We start from the raw sequence: 16,689 nt of genomic DNA, 5'->3' as shown, positions 1-16,689 counted from the left end.
TTTTTTATTTGTAGCAATATGTTAGTGTGGATGGATTGAAATAAAGCCTGTTTAATAAATGTGTTGATTACGAAAAATGAAAATACATTTGAACACCGTTAAACAGAGCGATCAGTAATATGGTCTCTTTTAAAAATACCTAGTTGCAGCCACTTCAAATTATGTGCAAACTTCATTCCTGTAATTGACAGAAAATACATCTTTATCTTTTTTTTCTCCATATTTTGACATTCAAATCAAACCATTTGGGATTGTTAATGTGATAATTATCCTGACTTTATGATACACAGCTCAATCCTTGGTATAGTTGTCCTGTAAAGTGGGAACATGCACTGGTGTTATTGAATCAGTGTTCTATATATTGTAGTATTTATTCCTATATTTCTTACTTCACCTACTGTTTGTGTGGACTCTTCTCATAGCCATTCCCTGGCTCTCTCATATGCAATACCATGTTGAAACTACAAGCAGCTAGACATTTAGTTTTTAGCTATCAAATAAGAAAGTTCAGTTAAGATGCATCTTTATATGTTTCTGCATCACTTCACAGATGTTTACTACCAGGAATTAGACCTGCATATGTCATTAACCTCTATAAACTTTAAAGATAGCACCACCAAGCTCTGCCAAACGATCAAGGTGGCAGACCAATAGTTTTTATTGCTTATCCCCTGCTTATCTGCTTATATCTCTCACTATTGATCCATCCCAATTCTTGCTGTTCTTTTAATGGCCCCTTGAAGCACAGTCACCAAAGTCTTGTGAAGATTTCCCATTAATGTATATTTGAACTGCTAGTTTTTCCTCCCTTTAGACCTAATGATAGCAGATGTTTTTTGCTAGAAGCCATTAATGACTCAAGCACCAACCGGGAACATCTGTGCTATTTGAATTGGGCTTGGGCGAGTTAGTCATACCTGTGTTATCTATAAGCATTTATTTTCAAAGCAATCTAAATCTATTCCATGTTGTCAATGGAGAGCCATGTATTTATATTTATTTTACATTCTTCCCAAGCCTGACTGGAAGAAAAACAGGCATGTACCCTACAGACGTCTATTTTTTAACCCTGGGACTGGGTGACCGTATGTGTCAATAGCGATATTGTACTGCATACATGTCTAACATGAAATATGTGGTGTGGAGCTACCAGGGAAGTGAGGAGACATTGCTGTGATATCAGGAGCATGGGAAGGACCAGGGATGGGGTTATGAGGGGGAGATGGGGAGATGTGGGGACAAAAGTGAGTTTTGATTGCATCTGGCATGAATGAACAAAGACTACCTTCCCCTTCAGCTGTTGGTGCTTGCTGACAGGTATGCTCCCCCAAGCTGTTGTGGTAACACTTGGCCGACAGCTGGAGACACAAATAAAGGCCTCACTTCAAATAGTGGAACAGGGACTCTAACAAGGGCTGAGGACCCAGCTGCCTCCAATGGAGGTATACAAGCAAAATCACACATGAAAACACCTATAATCACACATACCTCCATTGCACCCGCCAGTTTCCAATGTAAAGGCTGTTTCGTTATCTAGCAGAGAACAATGTCAGTCATTTTCCAGTTTTAGTCCTATGTTTATTCTATATTCTGTTAAATACCACACAGTTGCTCCTGTTGGCCCAGTAAAAAGAAAAATCTGAGTAATCCTTGTAAGCCTTGAAACACTTTTTTTTTTAAATATATGGCCCTCCAAGCAAAAAGGGAAAACAAAATGACTGTGTATGTGTGTCCACAATTATTTACCCACATGCTGCTTTTTACAAGCATGCACCATTGTCTACTCTCTGATGCTTGTATCTATACAAAAGAAAAATCCATTACCCGCCCCTTTTCACCACTCAGCCCTTCTTTTTCTCAATCAAAGTCACCCAAGGGCCTCATTGTCCAGGCCCTCTTATTGCCTTGTTATCAACAGCTGTAGCAAGCCTGCATTGGCCCCATGTGACACCACTGCAAATATTGGCATTACCTTTCTTTACACATCTTTCTCTGAAATGTCACATAGGCAGGCAAGTGTGCGTACAGTGTAAAGATACCACATATCTCTTATAAAAGTGAATGAAAGAGCCATGATGTAGTGTGGGTGTGGTGGTGTTAGGCTGTGGGGGCGTTGCAGTCTCTTCTTTTCCAGCAGTATTAATTTGCCACAGTAATGAGCAAGCACCGGTGCATGGTCATCAGGCAATTATATTTGGTTACTATGCAAACAGCGAGCATCATGGGATGTCATTATACTGAGAAATATATTCAGGCTTCATTACAATGGTGGGGGAAAAACAAATGCTAACCATTATCTAAATTGCAGAACCATTTTTTTCAGCATGTGTTTGAGTGTGGTTTTGAAATGCAAAATGTTTTTCCTTAAGGGATTCCCACATGGGTACTGATGCATTCAGTCATGTATATTTAATTTCTTTCCACTATTCGGTTACCTATTTTTATTATTTAAATTGTTTAACCCAACTATTCATGAAAAAATGCATCAAATAAAACTTCAAATTCCATATGGTCTCCTGTGTAATTATTTTGTTGGTAATGTGCAAAAGAAATTCAGTCAAAGACTTTCATTAATAAATCAAAATATTCTTTTAATTTACCTTGAAACAAATGCATCCGGAAAACAAAAAGAATGGGCGAACTCAAACCAAATATAACTGTTTGTATTAATAGGGAAAGCCAAAGCAAATTAATGTATGATTATACTTTTGAAATGTCCATTGGGTGGTATAATGGAAAATGTTTAACTTAATGCCTCTTTAGAGTTTAATAAATACTGATGTTCTCCCATCGTTAGATGAAACATAATGCAAGGGTCCCTTTTTCATCTCAATGGAACATAACCACTTTAATTGCTATTATGCTTGCAGAACTGTGTGTGTGTGGGTGTGTGTGTGTGTAACATTTACTATACAGTAACATTTACTATACTAGAGGACCCAATGCTAGAGGATACCATTTTTTATCCTCAGTACAAATAATAACACACAGACAATAGAAAGCAACATGCATTTAAGTGTCTGATGTTAAGAAATGAACTAAAGTCTTTACATTTTACAATGATGGTTTGCAATTATTTAATTTATAATCTACATACATACATACATACCTGTCCACAAACTGCTCTTAACTGTTGTATTTAGTTTATTTATGCTAAAGATGTTTTTATAGCTGAAAGTTTATTGTTATTTTTACACAGTTTTTTTTCTATACTATATTTTTTATACCACCTCATCTTCTATTCAAATGTCTTTTAAGCTGCTTGAAATTCAATTTCCTTGCGGGAGTCATCCCAAAAGTATGTCAATGAAGTCAAAGTCAAAATTGGGCATTGAAACAAATAGTGCATTCTTTGATGTTAGGCAATAGCTACAGTAAATAAATGGCATAGTCTAATAAAAACAAACTAAAAAGAGTTCCTTTAAAAAAAAAAAAAAAACGACTTCTCTGCAAGTGTTGCAAATGTTTAAAAGAAGTGAACTGAACAAAGATGTCATTTATCTCTGTAATCTATGGTATGGATGCAGACTTTATCCTTCTGTACAGGCCTCAAGCTTAGAGATCCTAACTGGGAGAGAAAAGTAGTGGGTGTAGGGCATGGGTTAAAGCTAGAAAAAGCCTGGGAGAGAGGTATAGGGTGGGCGGGTGCACCACACCAGCAAATCAGCCCTAATTCTCTGTTATAATTCACAAGGCCAGGGCTCAAGACAGCATTATCTGCCCTCAAGTTTTTTCCCTGTGTGGGATAGAGCATCGTTGCATGTAAAATGGGAGGATAGAGAAGTGGAGTAATGAACGGGTAGGACTCAAGGTGATGGAAAAGGGGATGGAAAGAGGATGATGGAAACATGTATTAGTTCCCATGGTGATAGGGACCAAATGGAAAGGTCGACCTGGTGCTTTCCAGTTAAGCTGTGGGAGATTTTTATTCAGTTTTCAATCACAGTTTAATCAGATTTTATGATTAGGTATGGGCTTTTCGTCAGTGTAATTTCTCTAGCGATTTACATAGCCAGGGCTGTGGACTTTTTCAAATGATTTTCCGTCACTTCAAAATAGATTATTTCATTTCCATCCAAAAACTTTAGCTTATTGAGATTTAACACATATTTTTGCTTATACCTTTTGAAAACAGGTCCCTTTTTATGTAACGTTAGTCAACAACCAAACAAACTCTGAACTAACAAGAGCACAGTATTGATGCAAAATAGCAGTATTGGAGAGGGGATGACAAATATCCTGGTTTAGTGTTTGTAGATATTGTTGTACATCAAAACCACTACTAATACTCACTCTGACAGAGGAAGTGAGAGCCATGCAGCTGAAACTGTTTTCTATGTAAATTAAAACGGAATGAATCGAGATTTCTGCCCATTGTACCCTCCCCCCGAGCTGGGAAACCGGGGAAAGGCCATTTAGTTTTTTTAGGCTTTTCTGAAACTGTTTTATTTATTTGTGTAGTTCTTTTTAACAACAGTAACAAATAAACAAATAAGCAAAAAAATGATTCAAATAAATATAAAGATCAAAGATAGAGAATAAAAGTGAACAGACAGGTTGGCAGGGTTGACACAGGCCATACATCAGTGCAGAATGGAGTAATCGTTCACACAGACACTGAGCTGCTCTTTAAATTATATGAAGTCCACCTTACCCAGTAGTTTATATATTGTTCAACCCGTAGTCTTATGGTAAAGGTCAGTTTTTCTATGCAATGTATTTTGTTAACAATGGAACATTTGCAGCCATTTCCGTATAATGGCCTTCTTGCTTCAAGCCAAGGGTACTTTATAAAGGTAGTTGTTGTGGGCCATAAGACCAACTTGGGTTTTACCCAAATACAGTGTAATAAAAGAAAAATCTACTTTTAAACCAAAGATTGACCGAAGTTCTCCAGCAAGTTCTTGCCAATATGGTTGCATATTGCAACCAGCATCAGCATTTATCCCGTCCATGGAAACCCTGCTGTTTAGATTTCAATTTAGGGGTCGCAAAAAATCGTGTTATGTTTTTCCAACTAAATTAACGCCAGGCTCTGGAGCTTGTGGTTTTAGCTTGACCCACCCAAACAGTTCTCCAGTCATCCTCAGACATCTCCAGGACAGACTTCCCCTCCCATGACTGCTTAACCTGGAGGCTAGATTGATTCTTGGAATTTTTTTTTTCTTTTGTAAATTTGGGATATTAAGTGTTTACAGTCTTTAGCCTTAAATTCATCGTAAATCTACTGATCAGATTGGTATCCCTATTATCTGTTTGTTTAATTTTAGTCTCTGACCTTGAAATAGTTCAACCTATCCTCTCCCCCCAGTCTGAATGATTTAGAGATGTGGGTAAAAGACTGTAGGCCATCCTTATCAGCTATAGTGCAGTAGGCTGTAAAACTATTGTATGCCCACTGCCTGAATCACATATCTAGACCCGGTGGTATAAACTCTGAGTCATATGCCACCCATTTCAATATTTTGGCATGTGTCTTGAGATGGAGTTTTTTACATTTGTTAAACCACACCTGGTCCAGCAATTTATTTTGTCCAGGTGAGGGACATGTTATTGGCAGTTACCTAATAAAGTCTGTACTGGTTGATACAGATTGCGTTAGTTCCAAATCTTTCCATATAGCGGAGTAGTGTGGATTACACCAACAAACTAGGGGTCTTAGCTGGGCAGCAATATAATAGTTCTCTACACACGGTAGGGAAAACCCACCCTCTTCTTTGGGTAGCTTCAAGATCTTTAATTTAATTTGGGGCTTCTTACTGTTCCAGACAAATCTTGATATCATTCTATTCCATTCATTAAAATCCTTAGGAGGGACCTCTACAGGGAGGAAGTGGAATAAGTGCAGAAGCCGGGGAAGGACAGTCACATTTATCATTTTGATTCTATTAGACATGTCTAGAGGAAGTACAGTCCATCTTTCTAGATCTGTCCTGATGTTTTTTGGGATCCAAACTCCCAGATGTTTAATAGCAGAGATGTCCCATTTAAAATCAAATCTACCTTTCAAGCCAGCATACGGAGTGAAATTATTTGAGTGTATCTGGGTCTTCTGTATTCAATGTATACCCCTAATAGGAGCCAAACAATCTTAAAAGGTACATCAATTCAGGTGCATTTCTCTGTAAGTCAGTCAAAGGGAGCAATATATATCACAGCATATATCGTCTGCAAACAGACTTATCTTGTATACATTCTCTCCAATTGAAATCCCTTTAATCTCTGGGTCTTCCCTTATTGCCTGAGCTAAGGCCTCTATGAAGAATACAAACAGGGCGGGGCTCCGTGGGTAGCCAAGACAACAACCTCTCTCTAGCTTGATGGACTGAGTTAGGTGGCCATTGATTCTTATCTTAGCAGTGGGGTTTGAAAACACCAAACAGATTCTCATTAAAGCTAAAGTGTTGAAGTACTAGGTAAAGGTAGCCCCATCCAACTGAATTAAATGCTTTTTTGCATCTAAACTGATCAGTGTTGCACTAATATTTCCCTTGATCTCATAGTCTACCACATGGAATGTTTGTCTAATGTTGTATTGTGTTTGTCTTTCCCGGACAAACCCTTTGTTTGGTCTGGGTCTCTCATTTCAGAGACATTGTTTTCTATCCTTTTGATCCATAACTGAGGAAAATAACTTATAATCCGTATTCAAAATGGATATTGGCCTTCTCCCTTGTCCTTGCCCTTCTTAGGAATAATTGATATTACTGCCTCGCTCCAAGATTGGGGTGTCTGGGCTTCTTTAATGGTGTGATTAAAGCATCTGAGAAGGAGTGGAGTCAACTCAGGCCTGAATGTTTTGTACCATTCAATCATTAACAAATACATCTGTGCCTGGAGCTTTGCTGGTCTTTAGTCGAGAAACAGCGCCACCCAGTTCAGCGGTTGATATCACAGCTAGAGTGCGGATCGGGCCGGATTTTTCTGTCCGAGCCCGGCCCGCGTCCGACAGATCAGTAACCGAACCCGACCCGAGCCCGACAGGCATTAAGATATTTATGTCCAAGCCCGACCCTAGCCCGACACAGTTAAAATCGCATTTGTTTCTCATACTAATGACACATGTACGTTTGTTTGTGTGGAAAGCCCGCTTTTATTAACATCATATGTGGGGGATTATGTCAGTCAATCTGAGTAAAATAAATACCTTGCTTAACCTGTATTGATAAACCGCCCCAATAAGAGATGCGGTAATTCAGCATTCACTCACACATGTACTGTACATGTTTAGTTTAATGCCTTGCCTTATGTCTGATACATCTCAAACACCTATCTTGCATTCACTTTTTCAATGTCTATCTGCAGCCAAGATAAAAAAGTAATCCATTCTGGGATATTCTGCGTGACAAGGTGAGTAGCACTCTCCGCATGAATACTGTTTTTTTTTTTTTCTTCTCTTGTGTAGATTCGACGAATCAAGTTTGGGTTGCAATCAGATACTCAAATCCCCCCACAGATAAAAGTTCCTGATGACTCTTGGGTTAATAGGTTAAATATTTTTTGAATACATTTTCTGCCATGCCCTGGTGGCATATATAAATTTAACAAAGTGACGTCTTTGTGGTCAATCTTGCCTTTGAGTAAGATATAGCGGCCTTCCTTATTTTTTAGGCTTTTCTGAACACAAGACAGCCGGTTTTGCACACATTGCTTTGGAGACCAGTATTTGTTTGTTCTTCGGAGGTCAGTCCCTATTACACCTCTTTACCGACCCCATCATGCAGGTCTTGAGAAACAGCAAACTATGATTGGTCACGGACCAACGTATAGTTTGTCAGGTCTCTCGGCAAAGTCACGGCAAGAATGAATGGATCTATTATTGCCTAATCTGACACAGTGACAACAATATTGGGTAGTTTGAACCTTGCATTAAGCTAATACCAGTCTGGGTTCACAGTTCCTGTGTTATGTATCTGAGACCAGTAGCTTTTTCTCTGTGTGTCCAGGTAATGGACAGGCATGGTTTCTCCAGGGGGAATTAGCTGAGTGGAAACATCAACCAGAGAGCCAAGTCTTGTCATTTACCTTTAGTTGGACAGAAAGAGTGGAGAGCAGATGCTAGGGCACATGCTACCTTTATTGTCCTGCTGGGAGAGAGGGAAGGGAGAAACTAATGTAACAAAAAAAAGAAAATTCTACATGTGACTTCTTCCATTAGCGTTTGCTGTAAACAATACCCTAAAGATTGCTATATTGCTATATCTGTTCTTCCCTTGGAGCAGGAGGTGGATTTTTACTAGGGTTCATTGAGACGCAATTTCCAATGCATGTGCACAGATGGTGGCTAAACCACAGAGCATGTGTTGGCTTTGTTGGCTTTGATTTGTGTAATTTTAATGCATAAATACGCTTATTAGAGTCATAAGGGACGTGTGCCAAAGTGTATATACCAATCCAAATTTCAACATCTCGAGGCTCCACCGGAGATACTGTATGTATTGAAATACAAATAGATCATCACCAGATGGTCACCAAACATCCTTGCTGTTAGAGTTTGATGTTTGAGGGTTGGTTTGAGTAACACTTCAATTAAGTGAATACAATTTCTCTGTTTGCATCTTTAAAACCACCTTCCACTACGACCACATACGGTTTGTTTCACTAAAACTTACAAGAAGAAAGAAGCAATAGAAAAGTGGAATTATGTTACAACCTGAGTTTATTTTGATTCTAGTGAGCACTAAATTTTATGACTCAGTTTGTCTGTACTGTAGTTTGTATTGTTTTTTATCCTCTGCCTAGCGAATAGCAAATAGGCCTAATTTAACTCAGATTGGCACAATGCTATGTACATTGATTTGCAATAAACTCAGAAAATATTTCACTGGAACTTCATTTATTTGATAAAATAAAATAAAACCTGACAGGTATAATTGTTGATACAAAATGATGGTATTACAAATGATGTTGCGCTTCTGTTTTGTTTATGAAATGGAGAAAAAGTAACCACCAACACATCTGCTTTTTTTCAATGAATGGGCCAAAGCGAGGTGACACATCTAAGCGATCCATGGTGACAGAGCTATTTCAGTCAACAGAAGAAATCAGAATTAGAGTCACGTTGCAGATATTGGACACAAAAAGCAGAGAAAATATCAGAGCAGAACGAGACAAACACACTCAAGATGTTGCTACATCTTTGCAAGATGTTGCTAAATTAAATGTTGACTATATATCACACAGACAGCCCGCTTTGCTTGAATGGAGGTAATTTAAAAGTGAATATTGTATTGTTTTCATCAATTAGGAAAAAAAAGAAGGTCAATACTAAATAGGAAATTGCACTGGAAATAGCATGTGCAAACAATTTTACTTATTTTTTTATAGTGGAGACCTCATGGTCTATTATAACTCTTTACAGACTGTCATATGAAATGTAACATTTCTCACTTATGCCTGCCTTGAATTGCTTATTCTAAAAGACCCAACCTTCTATGTTGCTGTTTCTTTCATTAACACACGTACCTTTAGGGGCTTTCTGCAATTAGTTCATCAGTGATTGAACATCTTTAATTCACATTTGCTTCAATGAAGTTCATTGATCAAGTCTAATGAGGTTTTCCTGTGGGTTTCTTAACCTCTTTACTTTCTACTGCTTAAAGGGGCTGACCTCAACATTCAGAACATTCATATAGCAGCAAAGGAATATTTGCTAAGTAAAGATATAGGAGTAAAGATATGGAGTAAAGGTGTCCTGAGCAGAGAATAAAGTCACACTTCCTCTCTGTGTGTTGAAATCCAATCTTCTCTGTTCTTTGTTTTGATGTGCATGTAAGTGCATGTGGCCATGAAAAAACATTTGTGTTTTACATATTTGGAATGGTCTCTGAGGGAGGTTCTCTGAGAGCAATCCCAGCCTGCTTTTTCAGTATTTTGGGTACAGTCCTTTTAAAAAAGTGAAAATGACTGTCAGGCTTCCTTGTTAACCTTTTCCCCTTTTTTTTAATTTAATTTGAATTCCTGTCATTCCTGAATTACTCGACTGTACCTATAGTGGTATTTAGTCTACTGTTAATTTGCACGTTTTTGAGTTGACCTTAAGATTGCTTTAATAAAATGCTGTGCAAGTATCCAAATCGCAGTGGGGGGGCACAACATTTTTTTAAAGGCAAACAATTTAATGCGCAGGCGTCTGGACCTACACATCCTATCCTACTGACTAAAGAATATAATCTTTTTTTTTTGGTAAAGATCCTCGCAAAAATCCCTTTATAATCATTTTAATGTTTGTCAATGAAATGAGAATTATAAAACAAAAATGATCATTCCCTCCAATATAGTCCAAAATTACAATTAGATATTTTGGTCAAAAACAGTGATTTTAAAGAATTTGTCCTAGTTCTGATCTTGGCTATTAATTTATCTCAAGTTATATGCTAAACAAAGACCATCTTTCAGTATTCTTACAAACAAAACAAGAACCCTCTGTTTTCTTTTCCTATGAGATGTAAAATAATTTGATGACTCAGCTTGAAATCGAAACCATAACTAGGGCAACTAGCAGAGCATGATCTTAATATGAGGTGTGTGTGTGAATCTCGGGCAACAACCCGGCAACTTTTCTAAATAATGTTGTTAGGAACTTATTCATTCATTTCAGCCTTATTTAAACACATAAGGTGTGTTTCTAAAAAATAAGTTCATTTATCAAAGCCATGTTAATACATTGTATTGGTGTCCATCTGAACATATCCTGTCAAGAAAAAGGGAAAAACCTAAAATCACATCAGTGCATGTTTAGGATGATGACAGTGTGACAGCTCTGCAGGGCTGTTTTGACTGCGTCAAGGGGAGTGGAGGATGTAGTAATGTCTTATATTAACTTTTGTGTGGATAATGTGATCCCGACAAAACGTGTGAAACTGTTTGCTAATTAAAAACCTTGGAATACAACTGAAATTAAGAAACTGTTCTTTAACTGATAAAGAAAGATTGTTCAAATCAAACGATAGGCATGGAGGGAAACTGATTCAGAAGGATATACAGACAAAAATCATACGGGGCAAGAGACAATATGAAGACAAGTTGAACTAAAAGAAAAAACTCCTCTATGACGTGGACAGGGATTAAAACTATCATAGAGCAAAATCACCACTCCAACACCCCGGTACATACAGTTGAGCAAGCAGATGCCATGAACGAACGATTTCACAGTCAATCCAATCAGCCTCGATGGAAGAGCAGATGCACCAATCACGGTAAGCTGTCAGGAAGTGGGGAGGATTTTTTCCCATATAAGGACACAGAAAGCTGCCAGCCCTGACAGGTTGGAAGGCACTATTCTAAAGAGTTGCAAAGAACAACTGAGCCCGCTGTTCAGAGGACTGTTTAAGAAATCACTTTACACCGCAAAGTCCCAGTGATATGGTAAACAGCGGGAATCTTACCACTTCATAAGAAACCCAAGCCAATTGGACTGAAGGATTTTAGACCAGTGGCACTCACTTCTGTTGCTATGAAGTGCTTTGAGTGGATTATTTTAATTCATCTCAAAATACGGACCAAAGCTCACATGCACACTTTACAGTTTGCTTACAGAGAGAAAGGGGGAGTGAAAGATGCCGTCACAACTCTCCTGAAGGGAATTTCTAAACACCTTGAAACACATGCCTCACATGTACGCATCCTGTTTGCAGACTTCTCCTCAGCTTTCAACTCTAACCAGTCACATATGTTGCTAAATAAGCTGATTAACGTGGGTGTAAACCTAACTCTTGTAAAGTGGATTCAGGGCTTTTTAACTGGTAGACAACAGCATGTGAGGGGGGGTCACAGTCAGTCAAGAACAATCATGATAAACACGGGAGTGTCACAAGAATGTGTTTTATCACCATTGTTATTCATTTTGTATACTAATGATTGTGTCAGCCAAAATTCCGACTGCTCACTGATTAAGTTTGCAGATGATGTGCCATAGACGTTTTTTTTATAATGAACAGGACTACAGGACTGATGTTAACCATTTTCATGAATGGTGCAATCAAAACTCACTAACTTTAAATATTTAAAAAACTAAATAAATGGTGATTGTTTTTTAGGAAAAGGCCCCCTCCACTGCAACCTGTTGTCATTAAAGGGACAGTCCTTGAGACTATGGAAGAGTATAAGTATCTGGGCACTATCATTGATTTCAAACTCACCTGGTCAACCAACACATAGCAAGTTATTCGAAAGCACAGCAACGGCTTTATTTTTAAGGAAACTCTTAGTTTTAATGCAGACACAACATTTCACTCTTATTCAGTGGTGACCTTTGCCATTCACTGCTGTGTCTTTCTGTCCAGAATAGGAACATGCTGGACAAGGTAACTAAAATGGGCAGGAAATGTTAAAAGCATCACCAACCTCACAGAAAAGGATACCCTCAATCTGGCCCTGAGGATACTGGATGATCCATCCCACCCTCTTTTCTCAGAGTTCTCCCCCCTCCCCTCTGGACGTAGGTTTTGAATGTCCCTAACAAAAACCAAACGTGCCATTACATAATTTGTGTGGCGGAGCATTCAGTTACTGAATAGATCACGCATATGCACATAGACACTTGATATTGGGCACTTTTTAGTTATGAAATCTTAGTAACTGATGACTGCATGTCACCGCCAGTAGTGTATTATTGTTGTTTTTGTTGTTTATGTTCAGTTTTTCTGTTTCATCTCACACCGGACACAACCTGTTCTAGCTTCTCCCCTCTAGGTAGGCGCTACAGAGCACTGTACGCCAAATCCAACAGACTCAGGAACAGTTTCTTTCCGCAAGCCATCAGTATGATGAACAGCTGACTTTGGACTCACAGTGTCAGGTTCAGCTCTGTGCAATAACCCAGCAACATTGTCTCTAATCAGTCTGTTTATTATTTTTATTATTTACTATACATTCATCATTCTCAACCTCTATTTCAGAGCTGTTCATATTGTAATATAATAACATAATACTATTTATTCTAGCACCCATTGCATGTGTCCTCATACTAAGCAAATAACGCTGATTCTAATTCTGATTCTGTACTGTCTAAATCTTCATCGCTGTCGGATGTTGGTGCGGTTTTATTGTCTTCTTGTTGTCTTTTATTGTTTTACTGTTGTATGTGCTCAATGTTTAAACGTGGTTCCCTTGAGTGCAAAACAAAATTCCCCTCGGGGGAATAAAAGTTGTATTCATTCATTCAATTGCTTTCACATAGTGGTGGGTATTTCACTCTAATGTGTTTTAAAGTGGCAGAAAAAAAAATGACTAGAACGTATTATGCTCATATTTGCTAATGTATGGTATTGATTTTTATTACACCAAGCCCAAAACAGCATCAGGAGATTTTATTTTTATGCAGAGCTGTTATGAAATGCAGTAAACTCTAGTATAATGTAGAGTACAATAAACATGCCCCAGTGGCAGCAACATTGAGTGTTTATAAAAATCTATTTTCTTCAGCATAAGTCAGACTTTCATAGCTTTCTCCACCACTTTCCGATTCTTTCTGAGGTTATGCCCTCCACCCTTGTCATTCTGGCTATCACTGGTTGTTATTATACTCACCAACAAAAAACTACAAACCTACTGCTGTCCTCCTTCTGTAGTTTTAGGATGGCTGTCGTGTCTGAACCGAGGTAATGGCTTAATCTGAGGAATTTCCTGGTATTATGTCTGTTGAAAAAAAGTTACTGTAAGTGTTGGATAATTCAGTGCAGATGCTTGTCGCCAAATTCTACATTAAATCTGTAAAAGACTAAGGATGAAAAGTAAGTGATAAGGGATAAAACCGTTGAAAGTGAGTCTGCCAGGGAATGATGAAAGAAAAGAGGCAGTAGAGTGGAAAAGGGGGAATGGGTTGATAGAAAATGAAAAGGAAAAAGCAAGCACGACAGGAAAAACACGGGAAATTTACAGGAGAAGGCTAATGAAAGAAATGTACAGAGAGGAGGAAAAATAAGGCAAAATGAATAAATAACACACAGTGATTCAGATGGGAAATGAGAGCATTGTTGAGGAAAAGAAGAATGTGAAGTAATGAAAATCACAGATAAAATTAAACCTGTACCACAGACAGGAGTGGAATTATGGGTGTTTCCAGCCACTCTGCTCCCCGTGAAGTCACTTAAGACTAAAGCAGCAGGGATTTGTAGGGTCTGAAGATGAACAGAAAACCCATTTTCCCTCATGGCTACATCTGCCACTGTGAATTTATATGGCTGTTGTACTGGAAGAAAGATGTGATCAAACATGAAGGGGTATAGAGACGCGGTAATCGAGAAAGAGCGAGAACAAAAGGCACGAATGGTGGGAAGTGCAGAGGACAACATTGTGAGATGATACAGGAAAGGGAATTTGAGAGGATCTTAAGGGCACTGATGTGACAAAGTCAAATTAACAAAATGAAAAGATAAAAAACTGACATGGTGTGTGTGTGTGTGTGTGTATATATAGCTTTTCAGGGTAAAGAGTATTTGCACTTTGTAAAGCTTTTAGACTCAGTGTAATTGTACTTTTACACCACATCTGCGTTATTCATATTTAAATGCAAAGGAGGGCAATTGAGCTTTTAAATGTGAGACATGTCCTATCGGTGCATGGTGTTGCGATTATAAAAGGTGTAATTACTTAAAATGTTCATGTCTAACCCTCAATTCCACCTTTGCTTTTCAGTGACATTCAACTGACGTGTTATTGCGGTGTTGAGATGAATAAAGACATCACCGAGCTTCAGAAAATATTTCGGTCTCACATTTTAAGCTGCTAAAAGCGATATTTCAACAGTTTTATACTTTTTCAATACAATTTATTTCAGTGCTGCAGGAGAGCCATACTGTACAATGTCACTCCATTATCACTACGCTGCTAAAATAAAACATAAGCCTTCATATGTTTTTGCTATTCTCTGGGGAATTAATGTAGAAGTGCAGGTGAAGGGGAGTTTGCGGGACTGCATTTCTGCAAAGCTGCTACCCTATTGGAGATTAATGAACAAGTTTGTCCGTGGTACTAGTCCTCTCTGTGCCACCTCCCCTCTCAGCATAGTTTGATTTATGGACACCCAGCAGTGCATGAGTTATAATTTGAAAGGGGTTTGTTTTTCCTCATGAAGATGGAATTTTAAATGCTGTGATGAATGATCCCATGTGAATTTTTATTCCTTATTTTTTCGTGATTTCTTTTTTCTCTGTGTGTCTGTGCGATTTGCACAATTTGCAAATATCACCACATCTTTGAATATATGCTTGCAAAAGCGCTGACCCTGGATTTTCTGTCCGACATCAGGAATATATATTGCCTTTAGGTTGCCACGTCTGACTGAATCAAATACTACGTCTCACCTATTGGATGTCATTGTGAAAAAATCAAAGAATAAGTCATGTCCTTCCTTTTCTTTTCCCCATTCTTTCCGTACATATGGATTTACTTTATCATCCAGCCGCAGTGTGTATGCCAAGGTGTTTGATGGTTCCGTGATGGTGATATATTGAATGAACTGTGGAGAAATGTGATGCTCCTTGGTGAATTTAAAGGACCAGAAGAAGAAGAAAGGACCATTGGAAGAAAGGAAGCGCAGAACAGGCTAACATCCCTAGTGCATTGGCTTGTGTGTAACACTCTTAAGATAGGATTCCAGAAGCAACACTGCTACAAAGGAAATAAAGTAGGCCTCGCTGCTTTGTCTATGTGCTGGAGAATATATACAGATTTGGAATATTCCCATTAGTAGCCGTGCAGTATGTTCATCATTTGTGAATCTTATGGTTTCAAAATATTAAAGTGGTTATTTAACTCCGTGGCAATTTAGACGGTTACAGTTGATGATTGTGTTGTTGATATTAGGCGGCATTATATTATGAGATAATACTAATATACAGTATTATCTCCTGTATATGTCCAGTGTGTGTCCAGAGTGTACTCTCCTGTGTGTGAATGTATGCAGGTGCCAACTGTATGCCTGAATGCAGAAAGTGCACAATGTGCTAACAAAGTGCTGATTTAAAGCACTAAAACTCTGTAATGTGCTTAACAGCAACTTAATTGTGTGTGAGTGCATTTCTATGTATCTGAATTAGGGTGTCTGCATTCTTCCTACCTTCTAATTTCTTGCTTTGTCATCAGTGCTACAGGGATTGCCCTGTGCTTTCCTAAATAAGTCCAGCACCGAAGCAATTAATTTAACATAATTTATAATGGTAAAAAAATAGATATATTATACAGCAGAGCCAGAAGTACTGTATATAGGGATAGCTGACAATACTGTGTGATGTGAATGGGACAGCTGCATCCTAGTGCTCTGTAGAGATATTGTAATTTGGCTCTCTCACTCAACGTATCAAAATGAATACTCTTGGTACGCGGTGTCTGACAATGCCGGTTGGGGGTGTGATGAACAGTGGCAATAATAGTCACAATAAAGATCATGGAACTATAACTAGAAATAGTAGTTGTAATAGTTAAGGGTAATGCAGGGTATTACAGGACATAGCAGGGTAGGCTGCTGCCAGCACATCACTTTGTTGCAATATCAATGTATTCTTTGATGCTGCTAAGGTTCAGAATGTCCCATCAACATGGTTGTTATATCTCTGGAGCCCTCTCTATCCAGGGGTATACGGATATTTACTATGTGATGAAAACCTGTGGACATGGGTTAGTGTTGTATTAAGTAAGAGTGCGCAGTATAGCAGACAGCCTGACCTTCTATAATAGCTGGCAAATGGT

The 16,689-nt window shown here is 38.3% G+C and overlaps 1 protein-coding gene across 1 annotated transcript in view; it reads left to right on the top strand.

The window, feature by feature from the left end:
- The window catches only part of LOC117958903 (astrotactin-2-like), a 264,011-nt gene that overhangs the window by 68,189 nt on the left and 179,133 nt on the right, over positions 1–16,689 (top strand). The gene's annotated exons all lie outside the window — the stretch shown is intronic.

This window comes from Etheostoma cragini, chromosome 16 (assembly GCF_013103735.1).
Source record: "Etheostoma cragini isolate CJK2018 chromosome 16, CSU_Ecrag_1.0, whole genome shotgun sequence".
Lineage (NCBI taxonomy): Eukaryota > Metazoa > Chordata > Actinopteri > Perciformes > Percidae > Etheostoma > Etheostoma cragini.
This window is presented reverse-complemented; position numbering and strand designations above follow the sequence as displayed.